The following is a 19466-nucleotide window of genomic DNA, read 5'->3' as shown; positions in this document are numbered from 1 at the left end:
AGCTTCTTTTCGCTGCTCTGATTTCCCTTGTTAATATGTTTCTGGCCTGATTATTCTATTGCCTTTCCTGTAGGCTTCCCCTTTGGTACAACATAGCTGCTTAAGTTTAGCTGTGAACCAAAGTTTATTGTTACTGTATAATTCTCAGGTTTCTGGATGGCACACATAGATCTTCACAAAAACTGACATATGATCTTTCAGTATCCGTGAGTTCATCCAAGTCTGCAGAGGTATCTTCAAACACATTCCAATCAGTGCAGTCAACACAAGCCTGTAGCTTTAGCTTTGCCTCCTCAGTCCAAGTCTTCACTGATTTAATTGCTGGTTTCATGGTTTTAAGTCTTTGTCTGTAAGGAGGTACAAGGCGAATCATACAATGATCAGTGTTCCCCAGCTGCTCGTGGTAAAGACCGATAATAATCTTTTGTGAGGCGGGTCAAAGCAACTGGTGTAGGCACCCATGACTCTTTCATCCCTCTGCTGTGGCTCCTTGCCATCTGAAACCCACCAGTGGTTGGCCCCTCCCCTCTCAATTACTCCTCACCTGGCCTGAGAAGGAAAGGGAAGGGGATGGAGATTTGCTCCATATTCCAGAGTAGGAGCAAAGTGCCCCTGTACTTGCTTCATCTCTTGCTGGGTCTTGCGGGCATTTCTTCCAGACCTTTTTGGTGCTGCACACACCTTGGTTGCTCGGGGAGATGTGCAACTTCTTCTCCACCCTGAGACACTGGCCCGGCCTGGTCATTTCTCTCCGCTGCTGCTGTTGATGCCTCCATGGCCTGGCCACTGCTCTTGCAGTGCCTTGTGCAGCACAGTTAAATTTACTGCACTTCACAATGGGGGAGACAGCATCCCCTCCTCCTCCTAGAGCCTGTTATGATGTGGAGCATTAGCCGCAGCTTGGTTGGGCAACTGTCTCGGGGCGGAGAGCAGGTCATGTGTCTCCCTGAGCGACCAAGGTGCATCCAGCCGGTACCAACAAAGGTCAAAGAAGCTCCTGCGAGACCCAGAGAGTGCCGGAGAATCAGAATGAGAGCAAGAGAGAGAGAGAGAGAGAGAGAGAGAAAGAGGCAGATGATAGACAGACAGACAGAGAGATGAGAGAGACAAAGATAGTGAGACAGAGAGAGATCAGAGAGACAGATGAAAAAGAGACAGAGACAGATGAGAGAAAGACACACACACATACACACACACACATAGAGAGAGGGGGGGATACCTGTTTCCCATAGAAAATACTGGGAGCCACAAAACCTGGTAGGCGTGGCTGGGGGGGTCATGTAACTGGGTGGGAGTGAGTGACATTGAGTTGGCCCAAGTTTTGTGGCTCCCAATGTTTTGTTTTCTGTGGGAAATGGGTCCAAATGGCTCTTTTGAGTGTTTAAGGTTGCAGAAACAGGCCAAGCTAAGTGCCTGAAGGATCCCATCCCGTCAGTGGGAGTCCAGGCACTTCAGCGAGTAGTGCGCTGGATTCATATTAGTGGTCCGTGAGATTTAAAATTATGAATTTAGTGGTGTCGAGGTCCGAAAGGTTAGTCCTGCTTTAGTGAGCTACAGCTGACTTCATCAGATACCTAGAGTATCTGATGACTCATTTCTCACCTTGACCAAGAATTAGGCTTCAGAACATAAAGGTCCTGTTATGAAAAGAAAATCCATTAGAATGTTTTCCTTTTAAATCTTTTGTATTTTTGCCAGTTGCTGGACTAAACTGCCTTACTCAATGGTGATTTAGACCCTGTCACTTTAAATCTTTATTTCCCCAACCATATCCCCTCTCTCCCAGAATCTGTTTTTCTAAGCTTGTTATCCTGTTCCCAGGAATTTGATAGGCCAACTCATGGAGAAGATATGGAGATGCCTCTCTCTCCATGAACTCTTTCCAGTGATGCTGGCTCTAACTCTTGTACAGTCTTCAGTTCCACACTGATCAACATGACACATATCAGAGAAAATAAGCCAGTCAGAGAAAGGAAAAATGATAATGTGCTTGTTATTATTCTATTGGTTGTAACATCACAAAAGGATGGTACTGCCTCAGGATTCATACAATACATTTCAAATAATCAGCTACCACTGGAGAAAATAAAATTAGAGAAAATGGGGGGGGGGGAGCTTTGATTACACCCTCTAACATGGACTTGCATTTTGAAAGCCAAAGAAATGAGATAGATGGAGGTCTTGAAAGCATCTCTCTTAATGCATGGCACATCAAACATCCTTTGCTCTCCTACCATCAGAGAATTTAACCTACCAATTCCACAATCTCTTCATATTAAACCCACACAAATTCTGAAATTTGCTCATCTTTAATAAAGCTTATGGAAAATTAACATGTTAAGATGTAGAAATGTTTTTCCAAGTCTCCTGGAGATTTAAAAGAATCTTAATTCAGAGGATACTTCTTTAAAAAGTATCATTAACTGTATAGATTTTCTGTCTGCATCCTTTCTGGTTGCTATATACAGGTAGTCCTCGAGGTACAACCATTAGGTTCGTAAGTCAAAAAATTCATCAAATGAATCAGACTCAATTTTACAAATTTTAAAAATCAAATTCATTAATTGAATCAAATGGGTCACTAAATGAATAAAAATCTAACTTACTATTTCCTCCAATTCATTAATTGATCCCTGCCATCATTAACTAAACTGAGGGACTTGCAGGAATATTCCAATCTCGGATGGCAAACCTCAGATAAAGAATGTTTCCAAGCAAATACAACTCAGGCAAACAAAGTCACTAATCTATGGATAAAGGAGGATTAGAGAGGGAAGTAGACATATGTTAGACTTTAACTAGAGATAATTAATTGTATGGATTACTGTACTAAACAGTAACGAAAGTTAAGCAGTAACCAAAGTTAACCAATGATGGAGGATAACTAAAAATGTATATAAATGCAAGACTATACTCCAATAAGGATCATCATAATTCAGTTGTTCATGATCAAACAACTCGACTGCCTTGACATTACAACATCCCTGCCCATCAATTGTTTCCGGCTAAGGAACTAAATGGCCTCCAAGCAGGCTGGCATCGCTCTCCAATTGCAGCTGCTTTTTTAAAAAAAAAACCATTTGCTGCTAGCCAGCTCAAGCTTCTTCAGACAGCTGCCCAGAGTAAAAAGGTTGGGGACCACTGATTTACAGAACTCTCCGACTGCAGCTGCTTTTAAAAAAACAAAAAACTTGCCACTAATTAGCTTGAGTCTTCAGCCAGAGGGAGATGGGGCAGTGATTTACAGAACTCTCAGCTTGCAACAGTAACAGAGATGGAAGGGACTTCAGGTCATCTAGTCCAGCAGTCACCAACCAGTGGTCTGCAGAGAAAATTTTGGTGGTCTGCAGAAAAATCTTGATTTTTTAAATATTTTTTTTAATGTCACCGCCTAGAAGAGCGTGCTAGAGCCCAAACACTTGTTGGCCTTGGAAGCCAGGGATCCTGCAGGCATCACAGCCATGTAAAGGCTGCCCAAATCCTGGTTTGCAACTCCACCCACCTGTCCATCCACCGCACCTGGGCCTGCCTGGTACCATCCGCCCAAACCAAGCAGTAGGGAGGAACTGGCCACTGAGGACAGTGCCCCTCTAATGCCCACCACTCTGGCAAAGGCGAAGTGGAAGCAGGGGCTGGCGCATCTGCGGTGCATCCAGCTCACCGAGTCTGGCTTGCTGATCTTGGTCGCTGACTCAATCCTAGCCACCAACACTACGGGCAAGAACTGGCTACACTGATCCCATTTCATGGTTGCACAGACCAAGCCTGCACTGGCTGCTGCTCAGAGCTCCAGCGCTGATCCCCCTCCCCCTAGTCCCAGGTCGACAGGTTGCTCGACCTGGGACTCATGGCCCAGAACCAATCCCTGCGTCATCCACCCTGTGTTTGCTCAATAGGGATTTGGGGATTAGCCAGGCCAGCTGAGTGTGCACAAAATGCTGAGCTGGAGGCCGGGACTTGGGGGTGGTGTCGAGCCCAGCTGGCTTCACATGATAGAGGAGGTGCTGCAAGGGAGCCCATTTCTTGGCTGGCCGGATGGGGTTCGCCCATGCAGAGACCAGGCCTCAAGATGCTACCCTGAGCAGGCGCCAAGCCGGAGGTGGGGGTGGGTCAGTCCCCTTACCCAGTTGCCCTGCACTGTTTCTCATCAAGTGTGTGTGTGTGTGTGTGTGTGTGTGTGTGTGTGTGAGAGAGAGAGAGAGAGAGAGAGAGAGAGAGAGAAACCGCCGAGATGAAACCCTTTCAAACAGTGTTGCCTGCAATTCTTGTTATTCCCGTCATATCTCTCTCTCTCAATCTCTCTCTCTCTCTCTCTCTCTCTCTCATACACACACACACACAATTGCTTGAAAGGGACAGGCTGTGCTTTACTTCTACCATAAGCACCTCCTTCCCATAACCGTCCTTTTCTCAAGCAGTAGCAGCCAGATGGAGGGGGGGAATCGATTCCGACGGGCTGCGTGGTTTTCTGCCTCATCGTGGCAGCAGCCTGAGCAACACCTGAGCTCCAGGCCTAGCGGAGCGCAAACCATGGTTGCCACCTGCTTCAGAGCCACAGGATGAGCTGAGGAAGAAAGGGGCCCTTGGCTGCAAGGTTGCCTGGCACCATGGGGAGGGCTAGGGCTAGCAAGAGTGCACCGGAAACATCTCCAGGTACTCAGAGAGACAGAACTCCCGGCCCTCACTGGCTCAGCTAATCTGCGGGCCACGGTTAAGGGGCCGAGCAGTCATGTGACCAGGGAAGGGAAAGGCTGCCTCCTGTGCTGGCCATACCCACCCCCTTCACTAGGCCCATTAATTTACAAATGTATTTCTTTTTTTAAAAATTCATATTAGTGGTTCGTGGGATTTAAAATTATGAATTTAGTGGTCCCTGAGGTCCAAAAGGTTGGCAACCCACTGCTCTCACAAGAGAGTATTTCTAATAAATGTCTATTCAGGCTCTTCCTAAAAGCTTCCAGAGATGGAGCATCCACAACTTCTGGAGGCAATTTAAATTTAAAACCTACAAACTATAACAATATACACTAATCTCCAAAATAAAAGCAAGGAAACACAACTTTCTAGAATGCTTTGTGTAGATGCTGGCTAGCATTTCTACAAGTAGTTTCAAGGCAAATGCAAAAAAACTTAATCTTTGCAAAGTACTGTACTTACAAACACAATAGTTTGAAAGTATAGTAGCCGTATTTGCCGGCGTATAAGACGACTTTTTTGCCCTGAAAACATGCCTCCAAGTGGGGGGTCGCCTTATACGCCGGCAAATACGTGGTATATTCTTCGCCTTGTTGGTGAGGAGGCTCGCTTCTCCCTCTCCTTGAGGTCATAGCAGGCGCTGGCGAATTGCAAAGGGTTCCTCGTAAATTAGCTGCAGATCTCAGAGCGGGACTTTGCATTCAGTTGTAGCCTTGAGCGCCGGGTTACCCGTAGCTCTGCCAGGGAGGGATTACGCCCGCAATCCGCCGGCTCCCTCTCGCTGAGGTGGGGCGGAGGTGGGATGTGGGTCCCTACTACCGCTAAGGCTCAACTAGAGGTAGCGCAGCTCTTGACCCGGCTTGCTCGGTTTCTTCCTTCCGTTTGTTTTGCTTCAGCTGGCGATTTCACCTTTTGTGGAGCTGGGCGAAGGGACTGATCGGACCCGCCTCTGGGGCTTAGACGTTACCCAGAATCAACCTGGTTTTCAGGCGCGTCCTTGGATGGACTCGGGAAAGGCAGGTGGAGAGGCTAGAAAGAAAAGGATCTGGAACTCCTTCTTTCCTGCCAGATCCCTGGCAAGCAGCGTTGGGTAAGATCAGGCAGGGCCTGGCGTTTTCCGAAAGGACTTGCCTGTTGAGTGACATCAGCTTCTGAACTAAAGCCCACTATGTCAGATACAATAAAGCAGAATGGGTGTCTTTTTCTCTTTAAAGACGAAACAGAGGTTGGGGTGGGAAGAGAAGAAGGGAGCGATCATGTTAAAATGACAACTTTCTAGATCCAGTCCCGAAGGGGGAAAGGAAAAAACACAAACGCCTAATTTCCTTAATTTCACTGCGATTTCTCCCTCTTTCTCACATCCCACATTGTCTTCTCTTGCTGCGGGAGCAATGTCACCTTTTACTCTGGTATCGATGGAAAAGCAGGTTTGGCAGCGGTATCAAGTAAAAGACAAGTGAAAGGCTGAGGAGGATTGACATCAAGATCAACTTATCTTCATTATGGGCAGCTTTGCAGGGTAGTTCATATTTCAGTTCATATTTCAGTTCATATTTTAGCAAGCATAATTTAATGATAGTGGCTGGCAAGTCAAATCTTAGATGCATTGCTAAAATGGGATCTGCAAATGTGGGGTTTTCAGAAAGCTAAAGGAAGGGGAGTGTGTGTGAAAATTTGGATATAATTAATCATGGCTAGTTTAAAATGCAACATTGCCACAATTAATATCAGAGTGAAAATTATGCTTCTGCAGGCCCTATTTGTGTCTTTCCGGCTTAGCTGAAATAGAATTCTTTTAATAAAAGTTGCCTGTCCATGACAAGTCATGGTAAATGGGTAATTTGAAATTTAGGCACACACACACATTTTATAAAACTATGAACTATAACCTGCTCTGAATCGAAAATTACTTATGTTCTATTATTTGGCATACTTTCACAGCCTTGTGAGTTTTCCTGCATGTCATAAGCATTTGAATATAAATTAACATGTTGAAATCAAATCTGATGTTCTTTACCTTTTATTTGGTATGTGGAAGGTAAAGGAAGAGGGGTAGTCTTATACGGCGAGTATATAACAAACTCTATATTTTGAGTGGAAATGTTGGGGTCGTCTTATATGCCCAGTCGCCTTATACGCCGGAAATACGGTACTTAAAAAGCAGAGCAAAGTACTTACAAACAATACAGTACTATAGAATACCCCCAAAAAATATTTCAAAATACTTACAGAAGGAATTCTAGCACTGAATTTTTACTTGTCATAGTCCTCAAGCCCATGCAGCACCAAAACAAAAACTCTGTGCCAGGCTGGCTGCAAAGGTCACTGGATCCTTTTTGGCCATGTGACCAGGGAGAAAAAACAAACTGCCGGCTTCAGGAAAATGCAATGCGTAACCCCGAACGGCCCAGACAAGACAATTAAAAATGGCAGCTGCTGCAGCGGTGATTGAATCCAAGACAGATGGCTACATTGATCACAGATTTGAATTTCTAACGCAAGTATCCTTTCTTGTGAAAATTTGCCAAAAGAACATTCATACTTGGGGGATTTACCGGTAAAGGGATTTGCTGTCCAGCATGCATACACTGACCAGTTTTGAACTTCAGATTCTAGCCTGTATTCTTACAGACCAGTTCACAGAGTTAATATCAGGAATTCTAGGGTGAAGTTAGATACTGTGATGCAGTTAAGCTCCCTTCTGCACAATTGGCTGAAGAGAATTAAGCCTCCACAAAGTTTTCTTGACATCTTTTGCTGCTTGTTTCCTGTCCGCTGCAATAGAAATGGGGGGGGGGGAATTAATGTTGGTATTTGGGAGGGGAAGGGGGCTGGAGAGTGAAGACGTTTTCTGTTTGAACTAAAAAGGAGGGGATGCTTTCCTACTTAGTAGTATCTCTACTAAGCCAAGGTCAAACATCATGGCATACCAGATGAGTGAGAAACCACCTGAAAATGTATCCATGACATTGTACACACCTCAGATTGGATGACCAGTCAGAACTCTTGGTGGAGGGAACCCGGGATAACTTTCAATATGTAATATTCGCGCCTATTTGCCTCTTGCTTTTTTGTTGCTATCACTTCAAACTCAGTAAAAGTACTTTTTATCTACATATATGGAGTTGAAGGATTCCTTTCTTGGGTTTTGAATGAGGCATACCTGACAAGAACATATTGTGGAGCCCTTCTGGAACCCACAGACCCAAGAATTAGAAAACAAACGTATTGGGTGCTTCTGTCCCTAAGTCTCAAATAAATGCCAGATTATGTGTTATGGCAGACATTAAACCCACTAATTTTACTTTAAGCAAGGGAACCAGAAAATTGTTGCCTTTCAAGACCAGTTTAACATTTTAATGAGATAAACTATAATCATCCTTGACTGGTAAATTGTAAATATTCTTGTGAGCATGAAGATTTTCTTTTAACAATAAGTTATGCCCTTTTTTCCTCAATTCCATTTTGGGCAGCCCATATGATTAGAAAGTAACATTACCCATTCTACAGGTGAAACTCAAAAAATTAGAATATCGTGCAAAAGTTCATTTATTTCAATAATGCAACTTAAAAGGTGAAACTAATATATGAGATAGATTCATTACATGCAAAGCAAGATAGTTCAAGCTGTGATTTGTCATAATTGTGATGTTTATGGCTCATGAAAACCCCAAATCCACAATCTCAGAAAATTAGAATATTACATGCAATCAATAAAACAAGGATTGTACATAGAACAATATCAGACCTGTGAAAAGTATAAGCATGCATCTGTACTAAGTACTTGGTTTGGGCCCCTTTTGCAGCAATTACTGCCTCAATGCGGCATGGCATGGAAGCTATCAGCCTGTGGCACTGCTGAGGTATTATGGAAGACCAGATGCTTCAATAGCAGCCTTCAACTCTTCCGCATTATTCGGTCTCATGTCTCTCATCTTTCTCTTGGCAATGCCCCATAGATTCTCTATGGGGTTCAGGTCAGGTGAATTTGCTGGCCAATCAAGCACAGTAATCCCATGGTCATTGAACCAGGTTTTGGTGCTTTTGGCAGTGTGGACAGGTGCCAAGTCCTGCTGGAAAATGAAGTCAGCATCCCCATAAAGCTTGTCTGTAGAAGGAAGTATGAAGTGCTCCAAAATCTCCTGGTAGATGGCTGCGTTGACCCTGGACTTAATGAAGCACAGTGGACCAACACCAGCAGATGACATGGCTCCCCAAATCAATGCAGACTGTGGAAACTTCACACTGGACTTCAAGCATCTTGCAGTGTGTGCCTCTCCATTCTTCCTTCAGACTCTGGGTCCTTGGTTTCCAAATGAGATGCAAAAGTTGTTCTCATCAGAAAAGAGGACTGTGGACCACTGAGCAAACAGTCCAGTTCTGGTCTTCTTTAGCCCAGGTAAGATGCTTCTGACGTTTGTTTTTCAGGCGCGGCTTGACAAGAGGAATACGACTTTTAAAGCCCATGTCCAGGATCCATCTGTGTGTGGTGGCTCTTGATGCACTCCAGCCTCAGTCCACTCCTTGTGAAAGTCCCCAATACTTTTTTTTAAAAAAATTTTTTATTGGTTTTTAAAACAAACATAAACAAACAAAACATAAAAACATCAAATCATCTTCCATATATGTACATACAGTGTGCCGGTTGGTTTACAAATTGTTTTGTGATTCCATTTTATAGTCTTCAATTATAATTACAATGTATATAATCTCGTATTTTCAATCAATATATTAAATACATTAATATCATTATTAATCAATCATTTGACTATACTTTTATTCATTCATGTTTTCCAAAATGATCATATTTTACTTAATTTGTTTTATAACAATTCGTATCATCGTCCCAGATCTATCCTAGAATCATTTTGTAGATATAATTAGAAAAGAATACATCTTTATATATTTATTATTTTCTAAAAGTCTACATATTTCATTACTATATTTTATTGCCTAACCATTGATAGAATAGATCCCAAATTTTATAAAATTGTTTATCATCTTGTTCTCTAATTTCAATTGTCAATCTACTCATTTCAGCATATTCCAATATTTTCTTAATGATTTCCTCCTGTGATGGTATTTTCTCATTTTTCCAGTTTTTAGCAAATACAATCCTAGCCGCGGTTAATACATTTACAATCAAGTATTTCAAGTCTTTACTATATATTTCAGGTAAAATTCCCAATAAAAATATTTCTGGTTTCAAATCTATATGCTTTTTTGTCATTTTTTCCAACCACGTGTGGATTTTAGTCCAGTATTTTTTAGCATCCGCACAAGTCCACCACATATGGTAATATAAGCCAGGTATCTGATGACATTTCCAACATTTTTCGGATTTATTCTTGAGCATTCTTGCTATTCTTGTCGGGGGAAAGTGCAACCTGTAAAACATCTCATACAAATTTTCTTTATATGCTGTTGACATTGTCATTTTATAATTTTGAGACCACAATTTTTGCCATTTCTCAAGATCAATCCCATATCCAAAATTCTTCCCTCAAGCAATCATAGTTTCTTTAACTTGTTCTTCTTCTAGTTTAATTTCTAATAAATATCCATACAATTTTTTAATCACCTTTTCATCAGTACCTGTCAAAATCTTATCTAAGTCAGTCAGTTTATCATAGAAACCTTCTGTTTTAGAATCTTTATCATACCTTGAATGTATTTGCGCATATGAAAACCAATTCATCTTTATACCTTGTTCCTCTAGTTTTTGTATAGATTTAAGTTCACTCTTTTCATTCAATATTTCACCATATCTAACTGTTTGTTCCTTTTTGTATATTATAGGATAAGAAAATGCTTCAATAGTCGATAGCCAGACTGGAATTTTCAAATAACATTGTCTTTTAATCTTCTCCCAATTTAACCACAGAGACTCCCGTATATAATGTCTTCTAAAGTACCCCCGTGTTTTAGTTCCTTTATACCATAAAAAAGCATGCCACCCCAACAACAGGTCATGTCCTTCTAATCTAGTATTTCTTTATGTTATCCATTCCTTAACCCACATCAAATTTGTAGCTTGGTAATACAACTCCCAATTAGGCAAACCAAATCCTCCTCTTATTCTAGCATCTTGCAAAAGTTTTAACTTTATTCTCGCTTTCTTACCTTGCCATAATATATCTCAACACAATTTTATTTAAATCTTCAAAGTAGTCTTTTCCAAGCCTAATTGGAATTATTTGAAACAAATATAAAATTCTGGGTAATATATTCATCTTGATTGTTGATATTCTCCTTATTAATGACAGTTGTAAATTTTCCCATTTTGCCAAATCTAGCGCTATCTGCTGTTTAAGTTTAATATAATTATTCTCTTTTAGTGTACTGCATCTTGCTGTCAAGTATATCCCCAAGTACTTGATCTTATTTGTGACCTGAATTTTCAATAGGTCTGTCAATTCTTCCTTTTGTCTTGATAGTATATTCTTTGTCAAGATCTTTGTCTTATCTTTATTTATTTTCAAACCAGCCACCTTTCCACATGTCTCTATCTTTTCTATCAATTTTGATGCTGTTTCTAGTGGGTCTTCTAAGATAAAAACCATATCATCTGCAAATGCTTCCAACTTAAATGCTTCCTTTTTAATTTTCATCCCTTTTATATTCTTTTCATCTCTAATATTTCTATTTAGCACTTCCAAAGTTAACACAAACAACAGAGGTGATAGTGGGCACCCTTGTCTTGTTCCTTTTCTTATATCGATAGATTCTGTCAGTTCTCCCTCTATCATTACCTTTGCCGTCTGCTTATGATATATAGCTTCTATTGCTTGAATAAATTTTCTAGCAAAGCCCATCTGTTCCAGCAGTAATAAACATGAATCGCCAATTCACATTATCAAATGCCTTCTGTGCATCTAGAAATATCAAAGCCATTTGTTTTTCGGGATGTGCCTCGTAGTATTCCAAAGTGTCCAAGATTACTCTCATATTGTCTTTGATTTGTCTCTTTGGCAGAAATCCATTTTGGTCAGGATGGATAAAATTATTTAAATATTTTTGAGTCTTTCTGCCAATATTGAAGAAAAGATTTTATAATCTGCGTTTAGTCAGGAGATAGGTCTATAGTTCTTGATTTGTAATGGATCGGTCACCTCTTTTGGAACAAGTGTGATATAAGCGTCTGACCATGATTTAATTATCCTCTTCTTTAACATAACTTCATTCATAACTTCTAGCAATGGAAAATTCAATGATTCTTATAATGTTTTGTAAAATTCTGCTGGAAGTCCATCTGGGCCTGGTGCCTTTCCATTATTTTGTTTCTTAAGTGCTTCAGTTAACTCCATCATCGTTATTTTGCTTTCTAACATTGTTTCAATCTCTTTAGGTATCTGGGGTAAATTAGCATTCTGTAAATACTGTTTAACTCTTTCCTCATCAATATTCTCTTGTGTGTATAGTTTCCCATAATAATCTCGAATAATTTCCTTCTTCTCTTTACTACCATAGCAAACTTGGCCTAAGTCATCTATTAATTGCAATATTTTCCTTGATTCTTTCTCCTTTCTCAATTTATATGCTAACCATCTACCTGGTTTATTTGCATCTTCAAAATAGTTCTGTTTGGCACCTCTAATTTTTTGTGCTAATTCTTCTTTTTCTATTAGACCCATTTTATGTTTGGTTATATCCATTTTTAGCTTAATGTCCTTTTTCTGTGGCATTTTCTGTAGCTCTTTTTCAAGTCCTTTATACTCATCTTCTAATGCCTTAGAGGCTAATCTTTTCATAGTATTTCTTTTCCTTGTATAGTCTATTATCAAGCCTCTGGCATATGCCTTCATTGTATCCCATACATTCTGGATTGATGTATCTTTTTTTTTTTTCTCCAAAGAAAAAGGCCAGTTCTTTCTCCATCCACTGTGTGAAGTCTTTTCCCTTTAAAATAGTATTATTTAACGTCCATCTAGATCTTCTTTTGTCCTTTCCATTTAATTGTCATTGGATTGTGATCTGCCCAAGTACTTGTTTCAATATTTATTTCTTGAATATTAGTTATTAATTCTGTTGACATCCATATCATATCTATTCTGGACCATGATAAGTGTCTATTTGAGTAGAAGGTTTAATTTTAGCATTTCTTTCTCTCCATGTATCTTTTAAATTTATTTCATCTACCATTTAAAAAAAAGATTTAGGGAGAGTCTTTCTATTTTGCTTTATTGTTTTCTGTGTTGTGTCACCCAGTTTATTGTCTACAATTCCATTAAAATCTCCCATTATAACAATATTAACATAGTCCAGTTCAACTATTTTCATATGTAATTTTTTATAGAATTCTTCTTGATTGTCATTCGGGGCATAGATTGCAATCAGGAGTGTTTTCGTATTATTGTCCATTATTTCCACCATTAATATTCTTCCGTCATCATCAGTATAAATCAATTTCGCTGAGATGGTCTCTTTAATATTTAAACCACTCCTCTTTTCTTACATTGTGTCAAGGAAGTGAATATTTTCCCTAATTTTGGCTGTATCAACAATTGTTCATATTGTTTTTTAATATGTACTTCTTGTAGGCAGATATCAAATTTTAATTTCTCTAATTTATGAAAAGTTTTCCTTCTTTTAACGGCTGAGTTAAGCCCATTTATATTAATTGTAATCAGTTTTTTCTCTTCCATGGTTATATTTTGTAAAGTTTAGCAGCTCTCGTAGATCCTAGTTCACATTGTTCTTTGGCTTCCTCCTTTCCACCTACTGCACCTTCTTCTTTTTCAGTCGTCATTTGGGAGTCCTCTTGGAATTCAATTAGTGAAATTTCTTTTTCTGCCTCTTCCTCCCCTCTGAAAAATTCTGTGTAAAATGATTCAGCTTTCTCAATTGAATCAATTCTATATCTCTGTTCTTGCCATGTAAACATTAAACCTTCTGGAATCAGCCATCTATAATTCACCTCTTTTTTAAGTTACAATTTGGTCAAGAATCGGTATTCTCTTCTCATCTGACTCTTCTGGGTACTTGTTTCAAGACCACAATCTCCTTATCTTTGTATTTCAATGTTTTCTCTCTTGCCACTTGCAATATTTGCGTTTTAATGGCTTTCTTTGTAAATCTGATGTGAACTTCTCTTGGTAAGCTATTTCTCATCACATATCTTGAGAAGACTCAATAAACCTCATCTATTCCATCCTTCATCTTCTCTTCAGTTATTTCCAAAGCTTCAGCCAATATTTCTATCATTATCTCAGCTACGTTTTGTCCCTTTTCTTCCTCTATGTTTTGGAATCTAAGATAAAATTCTGATCTGTCCATCTCCCATCTCAGCATACCACTTTTATCTTGTTCAACCACAGTTAATCCGTTATCAATGTCTCCAATCTTCTTGTCTCTTTGTTTATCTTCTTCAATTTTTTGGAGTCTCTCATCATACTTCATCATCATTTGTTGGATGTTCTCCACTTTTACATTGGTTTTCCCTGTTCTTTGTTCAATGTTCTCTATTCTCTTTTCAATATTCTCTGATCTTGTTTGAATATTCTCTGATCTTGTTTGAATATTTTGAATTCCTTGCATAATCATCTGTAGGGTCACTTTTTCTTGTTCTTGTTTTAACATTGAACGTTGTATTGAACGTTGTCCTCCAGATGATGGAGAGGAAGAAGTAGAAGTTGAGGGACCAAGAGCTGTTAATTTCCTACTCATTTTGAGCAATTCAAAGTCTTCAGGTTCTTCTAGACCTTAATCCAATTGTGAAATAACCAATTGCAGTTCCAAATAAAAATAGTAGGAAAAAAGAAGCCAAATAGTAATAATAATAAAAAAAGAAAAAAAAATTCTTTAGGTTCTTGTATACCTTAATCCAATTGGTTGGTTAGATAACAATAAAAATTCAAAAATGAATTTTTGAAGGGAAAGACCATAAACACACACCAAAAAGAAAAAGTTGTAAAATCCTAAAGAAGGCGAAAAAGTGAAGAATAAAAGGCTAAAAAAAGAAAAGAAAAATTCTTCAGGTTCTTCAACACCTTAATCCAATTAAGAGGTCTCAAATATAAAAGGATGCATAAAAATAAACCCCCCCAAAAGGAAAGAAAAAATCAATATGGAAGGTACCAGAAAGGGAGAGAGAGAGAAAAAGCTACTCCCTTAAAAAGAAAAAGAAGGGAAACATTAATAATAAAACTTTTCCTTTAAAATAAAAAGCAAGCGTAGAAATTTAACTTCCAAAGACAAGAAAAAAAAACAAAGACAAGTTCCAAAGAGCCAAAAATCCAAATAGCTATTACAAAAAAAAGTAAACTGATGAGGGGTAGCGCAGCTTAGAAAAAATAAAAAGAGCACACCGCACTTTGTTTAATTATCCAAGGCTCTTGTTATAACTCTCTTCTACAAAGACTTATCACCTTTTCTTTTCCTATAAGCTTCAACACCAGACTCCAGCTGTTGATAGAAACCCAGAAGAGCACCTGCAATAATACTCTCCCATGCTCTTCCCTCTATCTTATCAAACAGGCAATGTCCTTGAAAAGAAGTCTCAGTTCTTTCTCAGCTTTGTCTGGTCAAAAGAGAGATAGAATATCTCCAAGCCTCTAGTTGGCAGTGTTACAAAGTTTCTTTAGCTTTCACTTTCCCCCTCCTTTTCCAAGTAAAATATAATAAAAATTAATTAAAAAAAGAAAAAGATTTAAAAAAAAATAACTAAAAGGGAGTCTCTGGCTTAAAATATTATAAAGTCAAAAAGGAGAAAATAGATAAAAAGAAGAGAAAAAAACCCAGTCCAGTTTCAAAATATAAGATCATTTCATCCAGCAATGAAAAAAAAAATTAGACATTCCTGTTTAAAATCACTGCTTAATCAATTCTGTCAAAACTTTTACAGATTCTTTCTTTTCCTTAGGGTGTCCTTTCAAATCTTAAAATAAAGAAAAAGTTTTCACCAAACCGGCACACTCTCTTTCCGTTCTCTTTCGTTTTGGAGCTGTCCCAACTTCAGCAGCTTTAATGGCTGCCTCTTTGCCGCTGGCAAAAAGAGCTTCTCCTGGATCAACCAGGGACTTTGTGGTATCCCTGGGATCGACAGGATGCGCTCTTTACATTCACCATCTCTTCGGGATGGTTTAGATCCACTTGGACCGTCCAGGAGCAAAGATATCGGCAGCGATCTCAGACCTCCAAGATCGCATGCTGTATCGTCACAATGCCAGCTGCGCCCTCCTGAAAGTCCCCAATACTTTTGAATGGCCTTTTCCTGACAATCCTCTCCAGGCTGCAGTCATCCCTGCTGCTTGTGCACCTTTTTCTTCCACACTTTCCCCTTCCACATAACTTTCTATTAATGTGCTTTGATACAGCACTTTGGGAATATCCAACTTCTTTTGCAATAACCTTTTGAGGCTTTCCCTCCTTATGGAGGGTGTCATGATGGTTTTCTGCACAACTGTCAGGTCAGCAGTCTTTCCCATGATTGTGATTCCTACTGAACCTGAGAGACCATTTAAAGGCTCAGGAACCCTTTGCAGGTGTTATGGCTTAATTAGCTGATAAGAGTGGGACAGTTTGAGCCTAGAATATTGAACCTTTTCACAATATTCTAATTTTCTGAGATTGTGGATTTGGGGTTTTCATGAGCTGTAAGCCATAATCATCTCAATTATGACACATCACAGCTTGAACTATCTTGCTTTCCTTTTAATGAGTCTATCTCATATATTAGGATCACCTTTTAAGTTGCATTACTGAAATAAATGAACTTTTGCATGATATTCTAATTTTTCAAGTTTCACCTGTAAGTGTATAAACAACTATTTCAAAATAGTAGGCCAAAAGTGCACTTTTTAATTTGCTTCTCAAGTATATGCTGGCTATGAAATCTGGGAGTTGAAGTCACACACATTTTCAAGTTGCCAAGATTGAGAAACATTGCTCTAAAGTCATTTACACTTGAAATAAGTTTATAATTTATTTTCCTTTACCTTTCAGAATGGCAAGCAAATTAAATACATGGTTTGAACGAATTATAAACAAGCTAGGTCACTGCCATCAGCCTACTAAAGATTTAGAAAGGACCCATTCTCCTAAGTAACTCATAATCTATTGGAGCTTTCACAAAAGCACAACTTGATCAATTACTTATAATTAGCTTCACTGTGCTTTCTGTGTTGCTATACATCAATGCTCATCTTTCCAGAATCATCTATTTCAGTATTCCTATTTGCAAGTTGTATAACATTGATTAAGTATAGGGTACTTGACCTGATGTAAGCCCATGATTGTAAACAAAGGTAGTTCAGCCACTTGAAAAACCATTTCAATGATAAATACTTCATGATATGCAATCCATAAGCTGCTGGAAGGTAATTGCTTATAGTTCATTTGTAAACTCAGCATTATTTAATTACATTTAATTAGATTCTTTGTAACAAATGAGTTAAATGTTGTCCTATTAAGCTGATTAAGAACACCTGCAAATGTGTAACTGATCCTCCAATACCCAACTTAATTTTAACTAAAACAAAACCTTCAAGCCTCAAATGTTTTCTTTCTTGATGACTGTTTTATAATTAAATTTATAAATATATGAATTGCATTCCAATGTATTTTGTGTTCCCCAGCTCTTCACAAAATGATACCCTTTGTTTATCTCCCATCACTCCAAACACTGTAATAGGCAAGACAAGAACCAGAATATTATGGTAACAAGATTTTTATTTTTAAGCATGTCTGAAATTGGTTCCGTGAATAAAACAAACATGAATGAATTTATTATCAGCCCCCTTACTACAAAACCAAAATATCAAAAACAAATTCAATATTTTTAAATCTTTTTTCATAAATGAGATGTAGTGCAAAAGCTATATAAGTGATAGCTTACTGCAAATCTTTTTACTCCTTAATTTCCAATCCGATCAACAGGAATTAGTATCATTAATCTCTGCCATATATATTTTGGTATAATGTTCATTAGAAAGCTATATTTATTTTTGTACCCCCCTGCCTCCTTCCCAGGATAAAAGAACTAGATTTTTTTTTTTAATTCTAGAAAAAACATTTATTTGACATACATTTAAAAAAGACAAAACATATATATTTATATATATATATATATATATATATATATATACACACACAGAGAGATATACATTTTTCAGCATATATTGAGCAATGGTTAAATTTTTTTTCTTTATCTTTATCATTGCCATGATCTGCCTTGTTACAATAACTCCTTCGTTCTTTTAATGTTTTAATTTCTCTATATAGTTTATGATTAAATGCACATCTTCTGTCATTTCCATAACTTATCCAAATATCAAATATTACCTTTTCTTTAACCACTCATACCAAATGTTCCATATTTCATAATAGTCACTATCTTGTTTATTTTTTAAGTTTGGTTAGGCTATCCATCTCAGCACATTCATGTATTTTTTTAATTACCATATCCTCTGAAGGGATGGAAGACAGTTTCCAGTTTTGTGCGTAGGTTATTCTGGCCACAGTTATGTGCAAAATTAAATATTGATATTTTTTCTCCATGTCTGAATCTATCATACTTAGCAGAAAGGTTTTGGGTTCAAGTTTTAAATTTTGTTATATTTAAAATCCAATTTCTAAAATTTCTCCAAAATTTCTGAGCACATGGGCAAAATCTTTAATCATACAGTTTTGGGAAATATCATTTATCTGTATGTAGATCTTCATGGAAACTGATGCCACATTGAGTCTTCAGCTTGTTTACTTGTATAATCCAGTACAAAACATACCCTATTTCTCCCAGTAAAAATAATGTACTAGGATGTAAATTCTTGGGGTACTTGCATTAGTTATTTGTTGCTACCGGTCTTGGGATAACAATACCTGATGTGGGCTCTAAACTGTCCATAACAAACAGCATTGGCTTCCTTGAGGCAAGCAAAGGGACTTGCTCTCAAGGGAGCCAACGCTGTTTGTTATGCAGCCAATTGTAAATAAAAACTATTGTGGCACCATGCTCAATCATGGCATGCAGTATTTGTTTTTGAAAGGGAGGCAAGATGGTGGCGGACACTTAAGAGCACTTACCAAATTTCCCATCTCCATTTCTAAAATTGAAACAGGAAAAGAAGGCAGTCTGCTGCAAACCAATCACCCCTGGCATTGTTTTTATGATCTGAATGGTTCTGGATCCTAAATAAACTGCACAAAATTTTTAGGAAAATAAAATTTCTCAGTGGCAACTTAACAACTTGTATATTACCTGGCAAACCTTCAAGTTAGACAAACCAAAGTATTGAGTATTGCAATATTTTTGTATGTCAAAGAGAAATGGGCAGCAGCCCTTAAACTGCTTTTGTACCACATTCATGCTGAATTTCTAAATCATATATGAATAACAGATGGCATATTTTGAAATTAGAAGCATACAGATGTAATCTTTGAATAGGCTACACATACTCAAAAAGATAACAATTTTTTAAAAATCCAAGAAAATTCAATCTGATCATTTCCTTGGTGCCATCGCCCTGTCAGTTCAAAGGTGAACGGTGATCACCATCTCGTTTTCCCAACAAAGGATTCCATTTTATTATTTAGATCAGAGTTCCCCAATGCTTCAGGCTTGTGGACTGATAGGGGGGGGAAGGGGGTGGTTCCACGTGAGTGGCTGGCAAGCATACGCGTGTGCATGCATGGTCGTCAGCCATTTCCATGCCTGGTACAATCCCCTAATGGCCCACTGTGGCCATTAGGTTGGGGACCCTGATTTAGATAAATATTTATTTGCTTCCACCAGTGGCTTAAACAATTTTAAATAAAGATTAACACCACCCCAA

General features: G+C 38.4%; 1 long non-coding RNA gene across 1 annotated transcript in view; it reads right to left on the bottom strand.

Moving 5' to 3' along the window:
- Positions 1-7077, bottom strand: part of LOC148130816 (uncharacterized) — a 19431-nt gene extending 12354 nt beyond the window's left edge. The window contains exon 1 of the long non-coding RNA XR_015749629.1: positions 6925-7077. This is a non-coding gene — a long non-coding RNA (uncharacterized LOC148130816). The remainder of the gene's footprint in view (positions 1-6924) is intronic.
- Positions 7078-19466: the final 12389 nt, after the last annotated feature.

This window comes from Notechis scutatus, chromosome 4 (genome assembly GCF_049901735.1).
Source record: "Notechis scutatus isolate UNSWTSFEM ecotype Mainland chromosome 4, rNotScu1.2, whole genome shotgun sequence".
Taxonomy (NCBI): Eukaryota; Metazoa; Chordata; class Lepidosauria; order Squamata; family Elapidae; genus Notechis; species Notechis scutatus.
This window is presented reverse-complemented; position numbering and strand designations above follow the sequence as displayed.